Raw genomic sequence first — 8,662 nt, forward strand, 5'->3', positions numbered from 1 at the left:
TTGGATTTTTTTTTTTTTTTTTCCAAAATCAGACTTGACACAAGAGAGGCTGAATACCGCACTGAGTCAATGCGGTCTTAGCCTCTCTGGTGTCAACACTCTGTCTGATTTTGGATTTTTTTTTTTTTTTTCCAAAATCAGACTTGACACCAGAGAGGCTGAATACCGCACTGAGTCAATGCGGTCTTAGCCTCTCTGGTGTCAACACTCCGTCTGATTTTGGATTTTTTTTTTTTTTTTTTTTTCCAAAATCAGACTTGACACCAGAGGCTGAATACCGCACTGAGTCAATGCGGTCTTAGCCTCTCTGGAGAAAAAAAAAAAAATCCAAAATCAGACAGAGTGTTGAGACCAGAGAGGCTAAGACCGCATTGACTCAGTGCGGTATTCAGCCTCTCTGGTGTCAACACTCTGTCTGATTTTGGATTTTTTTTTTTTTTTTTTTTTCCAAAATCAGACTTGACACCAGAGAGGCTGAATACTGCACTGAGTCAATGCGGTCTTAGCCTCTCTGGTGTCAACTCTGTCTGATTTTGGATTTTTTTTTCCAAAATCAGACTTGACACAAGAGAGGCTGAATACCGCACTGAGTCAATGCAGTCTTAGCCTCTCTGGTCTCAACACTCTGTCTGATTTTGGATTTTTTTTTTTTTTTTCAAAATCAGACTTGACACCAGAGAGGCTGAATACCGCACTGAGTCAATGCGGTCTTAGCCTCTCTGGTGTCAACACTCTGTCTGATTTTGGATTTTTTTTTTTTTTTTTTTTTCCAAAATCAGACTTGACACCAGAGAGGCTGAATACCGCACTGAGTCAATGCGGTCTTAGCCTCTCTGGTCTCAACACTCTGTCTGATTTTGGATTTTTTTTTTTTTTTTTTCCAAAATCAGACTTGACACCAGAGAGGCTGAATACCGCACTGAGTCAATGCGGTCTTAGCCTCTCTGGTCTCAACACTCTGTCTGATTTTGGATTTTTTTTTTTTTTTTTCCAAATTCAGACTTGACACCAGAGAGGCTGAATACCGCACTGAGTCAATGCGGTCTTAGCCTCTCTGGTGTCAACACTCTGTCTGATTTTGGATTTTTTTTTTTTTTTTTTTTTTTTTTTCCAAAATCAGACTTGACACCAGAGATGCTGAATACCGCACTGAGTCAATGCGGTCTTAGCCTCTCTGGTGTCAACTAAGACCGCATTGACTCAGTGCGGTATTCAGTCTCTCTGGTGTCAAGTCTGATTTTGGAAAAAAGGAAAAAAAATCCAAAATCAGACAGAGTGTTGACACCAGAGAGGCTAAGACCGCATTGACTCAGTGCGGTATTCAGCCTCTCTGGTGTCAAGTCTGATTTTGGAAAAAAAAAAAAAAAAATCCAAAATCAGACAGAGTGTTGAGACCAGAGAGGCTAAGACCTCATTGACTCAGTGCGGTATTCAGCCTCTCTGGTGTCAAGTCTGATTTTGGAAAAAAAAAATCCAAAATCAGACAGAGTATTGAAACCAGAGAGGCTAAGACCGCATTGACTCAGTGCGGTATTCAGCCTCTCTGGTGTCAAGTCTGATTTTGAAAAAAAAAAAAAAAAAATCCAAAATCAGACAGAGTGTTGAGACCAGAGAGGCTAAGACCACATTGACTCAGTGCGGTATTGAGCCTCTCTGGTGTCAAGTCTGATTTTGGAAAAAAAAAAAAAAAAAATCCAAAATCAGACAGAGTGTTGAGACCAGAGAGGCTAAGACCGCATTGACTCAGTGCGGTATTCAGCCTCTCTGGTGTCAAGTCTGATTTTGGGGAAAAAAAAAAAAAATCCAAAATCAGACAGAGTGTTGAGACCAGAGAGGCTAAGACCGCATTGACTCAGTGCGGTATTCAGCCTCTCTGGTGTCAAGTCTGATTTTGGAAAAAAAAAAAAAAAAAATCCAAAATCAGACAGAGTGTTGAGACCAGAGAGGCTAAGACCGCATTGACTCAGTGCGGTATTCAGCCTCTCTGGTGTCAAGTCTGATTTTGAAAAAAAAAAAAAAAAAAAATCCAAAATCAGAAGAGTGTTGACACCAGAGAGGCTAAGACCGCACTGAGTACAAAATACCGCACTGAGTCAATGCGGTCTTAGCCTCTCTGGAGAAAAAAAAAAATCCAAAATCAGACAGAGTGTTGAGACCAGAGAGGCTAAGACCGCATTGACTCAGTGCGGTATTCAGCCTCTCTGGTGTCAACACTCTGTCTGATTTTGGATTTTTTTTTTTTTTTTTTCCAAAATCAGACTTGACACCAGAGAGGCTGAATACTGCACTGAGTCAATGCGGTCTTAGCCTCTCTGGTGTCAACTCTGTCTGATTTTGGATTTTTTTTTCCAAAATCAGACTTGACACCAGAGAGGCTGAATACCGCACTGAGTCAATGCGGTCTTAGCCTCTCTGGTGTCAACACTCTGTCTGATTTTGGATTTTTTTTTTTTTTTTTTTTTTTCCAAAATCAGACTTGACACCAGAGGCTGAATACCGCACTGAGTCAATGCGGTCTTAGCCTCTCTGGAGAAAAAAAAAAAAATCCAAAATCAGACAGAGTGTTGAGACCAGAGAGGCTAAGACCGCATTGACTCAGTGCGGTATTCAGCCTCTCTGGTGTCAACACTCTGTCTGATTTTGGATTTTTTTTTTTTTTTTTTTTTCCAAAATCAGACTTGACACCAGAGAGGCTGAATACCGCACTGAGTCAATGCGGTCTTAGCCTCTCTGGTCTCAACACTCTGTCTGATTTTGGATTTTTTTTTTTTTTTTCCAAAATCAGACTTGACACCAGAGAGGCTGAATACCGCACTGAGTCAATGCGGTCTTAGCCTCTCTGGTCTCAACACTCTGTCTGATTTTGGATTTTTTTTTTTTTTTTTTCCAAAATCAGACTTGACACCAGAGAGGCTGAATACCGCACTGAGTCAATGCGGTCTTAGCCTCTCTGGTGTCAACACTCTGTCTGATTTTGGATTTTTTTTTTTTTTTTTTTTTTTTTCCAAAATCAGACTTGACACCAGAGAGGCTGAATACCGCACTGAGTCAATGCGGTCTTAGCCTCTCTGGTGTCAACTAAGACCGCATTGACTCAGTGCGGTATTCAGCCTCTCTGGTGTCAAGTCTGATTTTGAAAAAAAAAAAAAAAAAAAAATCCAAAATCAGAAGAGTGTTGACACCAGAGAGGCTAAGACCGCATTGACTCAGTGCGGTATTCAGCCTCTCTGGTGTCAAGTCTGATTTTGGAAAAAAAAAAAAAAAATCCAAAATCAGACAGAGTGTTGAGACCAGAGAGGCTAAGACCGCACTGAGTCAATGCGGTCTTAGCCTCTCTGGTCTCAACACTCTGTCTGATTTTGGATTTTTTTTTTTTTTTTTTTTCCAAAATCAGACTTGACACCAGAGAGGCTGAATACCGCACTGAGTCAATGCGGTCTTAGTTGACACCAGAGAGGCTAAGACCGCATTGACTCAGTGCGGTATTGACTCAGTACCGCACTGAGTACAAAATACCGCACTGAGTCAATGCGGTCTTAGCCTCTCTGGAGAAAAAAAAAAATCCAAAATCAGACAGAGTGTTGAGACCAGAGAGGCTAAGACCGCATTGACTCAGTGCGGTATTCAGCCTCTCTGGTGTCAACACTCTGTCTGATTTTGGATTTTTTTTTTTTTTTTTTCCAAAATCAGACTTGACACCAGAGAGGCTGAATACTGCACTGAGTCAATGCGGTCTTAGCCTCTCTGGTGTCAACTCTGTCTGATTTTGGATTTTTTTTTTCCAAAATCAGACTTGACACAAGAGAGGCTGAATACCGCACTGAGTCAATGCAGTCTTAGCCTCTCTGGTCTCAACACTCTGTCTGATTTTGGATTTTTTTTTTTTTTTTTTTCAAAATCAGACTTGACACCAGAGAGGCTGAATACCGCACTGAGTCAATGCGGTCTTAGTTGACACCAGAGAGGCTAAGACCGCATTGACTCAGTGCGGTATTGACTCAGTACCGCACTGAGTACAAAATACCGCACTGAGTCAATGCGGTCTTAGCCTCTCTGGAGAAAAAAAAAAAATCCAAAATCAGACAGAGTGTTGAGACCAGAGAGGCTAAGACCGCATTGACTCAGTGCGGTATTCAGCCTCTCTGGTGTCAACACTCTGTCTGATTTTGGATTTTTTTTTTTTTTTTTTTCCAAAATCAGACTTGACACCAGAGAGGCTGAATACTGCACTGAGTCAATGCGGTCTTAGCCTCTCTGGTGTCAACTCTGTCTGATTTTGGATTTTTTTTTCCAAAATCAGACTTGACACAAGAGAGGCTGAATACCGCACTGAGTCAATGCAGTCTTAGCCTCTCTGGTCTCAACACTCTGTCTGATTTTGGATTTTTTTTTTTTTTTTTCAAAATCAGACTTGACACCAGAGAGGCTGAATACCGCACTGAGTCAATGCGGTCTTAGCCTCTCTGGTGTCAACACTCTGTCTGATTTTGGATTTTTTTTTTTTTTTTTTTTCCAAAATCAGACTTGACACCAGAGAGGCTGAATACCGCACTGAGTCAATGCGGTCTTAGCCTCTCTGGTCTCAACACTCTGTCTGATTTTGGATTTTTTTTTTTTTTTTTCCAAAATCAGACTTGACACCAGAGAGGCTGAATACCGCACTGAGTCAATGCGGTCTTAGCCTCTCTGGTCTCAACACTCTGTCTGATTTTGGATTTTTTTTTTTTTTTTTTCCAAAATCAGACTTGACACCAGAGAGGCTGAATACCGCACTGAGTCAATGCGGTCTTAGCCTCTCTGGTGTCAACACTCTGTCTGATTTTGGATTTTTTTTTTTTTTTTTTTTTTTCCAAAATCAGACTTGACACCAGAGAGGCTGAATACCGCACTGAGTCAATGCGGTCTTAGCCTCTCTGGTGTCAACTAAGACCGCATTGACTCAGTGCGGTATTCAGCCTCTCTGGTGTCAAGTCTGATTTTGGAAAAAAGGAAAAAAAATCCAAAATCAGACAGAGTGTTGACACCAGAGAGGCTAAGACCGCATTGACTCAGTGCGGTATTCAGCCTCTCTGGTGTCAAGTCTGATTTTGGAAAAAAAAAATCCAAAATCAGACAGAGTATTGAAACCAGAGAGGCTAAGACCGCATTGACTCAGTGCGGTATTCAGCCTCTCTGGTGTCAAGTCTGATTTTGAAAAAAAAAAAAAAAAAAATCCAAAATCAGACAGAGTGTTGAGACCAGAGAGGCTAAGACCGCATTGACTCAGTGCGGTATTCAGCCTCTCTGGTGTCAAGTCTGATTTTGGAAAAAAAAAAAAAAAAAATCCAAAATCAGACAGAGTGTTGAGACCAGAGAGGCTAAGACCGCATTGACTCAGTGCGGTATTCAGCCTCTCTGGTGTCAAGTCTGATTTTGGGGAAAAAAAAAAAAAATCCAAAATCAGACAGAGTGTTGAGACCAGAGAGGCTAAGACCGCATTGACTCAGTGCGGTATTCAGCCTCTCTGGTGTCAAGTCTGATTTTGAAAAAAAAAAAAAAAAAAAATCCAAAATCAGAAGAGTGTTGACACCAGAGAGGCTAAGACCGCATTGACTCAGTGCGGTATTCAGCCTCTCTGGTGTCAAGTCTGATTTTGGAAAAAAAAAAAAAAAATCCAAAATCAGACAGAGTGTTGAGACCAGAGAGGCTAAGACCGCATTGACTCAGTGCGGTATTCAGCCTCTCTGGTGTCAACACTCTGTCTGATTTTTGATTTTTTTTTTTTTTTTTCCAAAATCAGACTTGACACCAGAGAGGCTGAATACTGCACTGAGTCAATGCGGTCTTAGCCTCTCTGGTGTCAACTCTGTCTGATTTTGGATTTTTTTTTCCAAAATCAGACTTGACACAAGAGAGGCTGAATACCGCACTGAGTCAATGCGGTCTTAGCCTCTCTGGTGTCAACACTCTGTCTGATTTTGGATTTTTTTTTTTTTTTTTCCAAAATCAGACTTGACACAAGAGAGGCTGAATACCGCACTGAGTCAATGCGGTCTTAGCCTCTCTGGTGTCAACACTCTGTCTGATTTTGGATTTTTTTTTTTTTTTTCCAAAATCAGACTTGACACCAGAGAGGCTGAATACCGCACTGAGTCAATGCGGTCTTAGCCTCTCTGGTGTCAACACTCTGTCTGATTTTGGATTTTTTTTTTTTTTTTTTCAAAATCAGACTTGACACCAGAGAGGCTGAATACCGCACTGAGTCAATGCGGTCTTAGTTGACACCAGAGAGGCTAAGACCGCATTGACTCAGTGCGGTATTCAGCCTCTGGTGTCAAGTCTGATTTTGAAAAAAAAAAAAAAAAAAAAAAATCCAAAATCAGACAGAGTGTTGAGACCAGAGAGGCTAAGACCGCATTGACTCAGTGCGGTATTCAGCCTCTCTGGTGTCAAGTCTGATTTTGGGGAAAAAAAAAAAAAAAAATCCAAAATCAGACAGAGTGTTGACACCAGAGAGGCTAAGACCGCATTGACTCAGTGCGGTATTCAGCCTCTCTGGTGTCAAGTCTGATTTTGAAAAAAAAAAAAAAAAATCCAAAATCAGACAGAGTGTTGAGACCAGAGAGGCTAAGACCGCATTGACTCAGTGCGGTATTCAGCCTCTCTGGTGTCAAGTCTGATTTTGGGGGAAAAAAAAAAAAAAAAAATCCAAAATCAGACAGAGTGTTGAGACCAGAGAGGCTAAGACCGCATTGACTCAGTGCGGTATTCAGCCTCTCTGGTGTCAAGTCTGATTTTGGGGAAAAAAAAAAAAAAAAATCCAAAATCAGACAGAGTGTTGAGACCAGAGAGGCTAAGACCGCATTGACTCAGTGCGGTATTCAGCCTCTCTGGTGTCAAGTCTGATTTTGGAAAAAAAAAAAAAAAATCCAAAATCAGACAGAGTGTTGACACCAGAGAGGCTAAGACCGCATTGACTCAGTGCGGTATTCAGCCTCTCTGGTGTCAAGTCTGATTTTGAAAAAAAAAAAAAAAAATCCAAAATCAGACAGAGTGTTGAGACCAGAGAGGCTAAGACCGCATTGACTCAGTGCGGTATTCAGCCTCTCTGGTGTCAAGTCTGATTTTGGGGGAAAAAAAAAAAAAAAATCCAAAATCAGACAGAGTGTTGAGACCAGAGAGGCTAAGACCGCATTGACTCAGTGCGGTATTCAGCCTCTCTGGTGTCAAGTCTGATTTTGGGGAAAAAAAAAAAAAAAAATCCAAAATCAGACAGAGTGTTGAGACCAGAGAGGCTAAGACCGCATTGACTCAGTGCGGTATTCAGCCTCTCTGGTGTCAAGTCTGATTTTGGAAAAAAAAAAAAAAAATCCAAAATCAGACAGAGTGTTGACACCAGAGAGGCTAAGACCGCATTGACTCAGTGCGGTATTCAGCCTCTCTGGTGTCAAGTCTGATTTTGAAAAAAAAAAAAAAAAATCCAAAATCAGACAGAGTGTTGAGACCAGAGAGGCTAAGACCGCATTGACTCAGTGCGGTATTCAGCCTCTCTGGTGTCAAGTCTGATTTTGGAAAAAAAAAAAAAAAAATCCAAAATCAGACAGAGTGTTGAGACCAGAGAGGCTAAGACCGCATTGACTCAGTGCGGTATTCAGCCTCTCTGGTGTCAAGTCTGATTTTGGAAAAAAAAAAAAAAAAAAAAATCCAAAATCAGACAGAGTGTTGAGACCAGAGAGGCTAAGACCGCATTGACTCAGTGCGGTATTCAGCCTCTCTGGTGTCAACACTCTGTCTGATTTTGGATTTTTTTTTTTTTTTTTCCAAAATCAGACTTGACACCAGAGAGGCTGAATACCGCACTGAGTCAATGCGGTCTTAGCCTCTCTGGTCTCAACACTCTGTCTGATTTTGGATTTTTTTTTTTTTTTTTTCCAAAATCAGACTTGACACCAGAGAGGCTGAATACCGCACTGAGTCAATGCGGTCTTAGCCTCTCTGGTGTCAACACTCTGTCTGATTTTGGATTTTTTTTTTTTTTTTTTTTTTTTCCAAAATCAGACTTGACACCAGAGAGGCTGAATACCGCACTGAGTCAATGCGGTCTTAGCCTCTCTGGTTTCAATACTCTGTCTGATTTTGGATTTTTTTTTTCCAAAATCAGACTTGACACCAGAGAGGCTGAATACCGCACTGAGTCAATGCGGTCTTAGCCTCTCTGGTGTCAACACTCTGTCTGATTTTGGATTTTTTTTCCTTTTTTCCAAAATCAGACTTGACACCAGAGAGGCTGAATACCGCACTGAGTCAATGCGGTCTTAGTTGACACCAGAGAGGCTAAGACCGCATTGACTCAGTGCGGTATTCAGCCTCTCTGGTGTCAAGTCTGATTTTGGAAAAAAAAAAAAAAAAAAAAAAATCCAAAATCAGACAGAGTGTTGACACCAGAGAGGCTAAGACCGCATTGACTCAGTGCGGTATTCAGCCTCTCTGGTGTCAAGTCTGATTTTGGAAAAAAAAAAAAAAAAAATCCAAAATCAGACAGAGTGTTGAGACCAGAGAGGCTAAGACCGCATTGACTCAGTGCGGTATTCAGCCTCTCTGGTGTCAAGTCTGATTTTGGAAAAAAAAAATCCAAAATCAGACAGAGTATTGAAACCAGAGAGGCTAAGACCGCATTGACTCA

This window comes from Poromitra crassiceps (genome assembly GCF_964638095.1).
Source record: "Poromitra crassiceps genome assembly, contig: HAP1_SCAFFOLD_389, whole genome shotgun sequence".
In the NCBI taxonomy this organism is placed as follows: Eukaryota; Metazoa; Chordata; class Actinopteri; order Beryciformes; family Melamphaidae; genus Poromitra; species Poromitra crassiceps.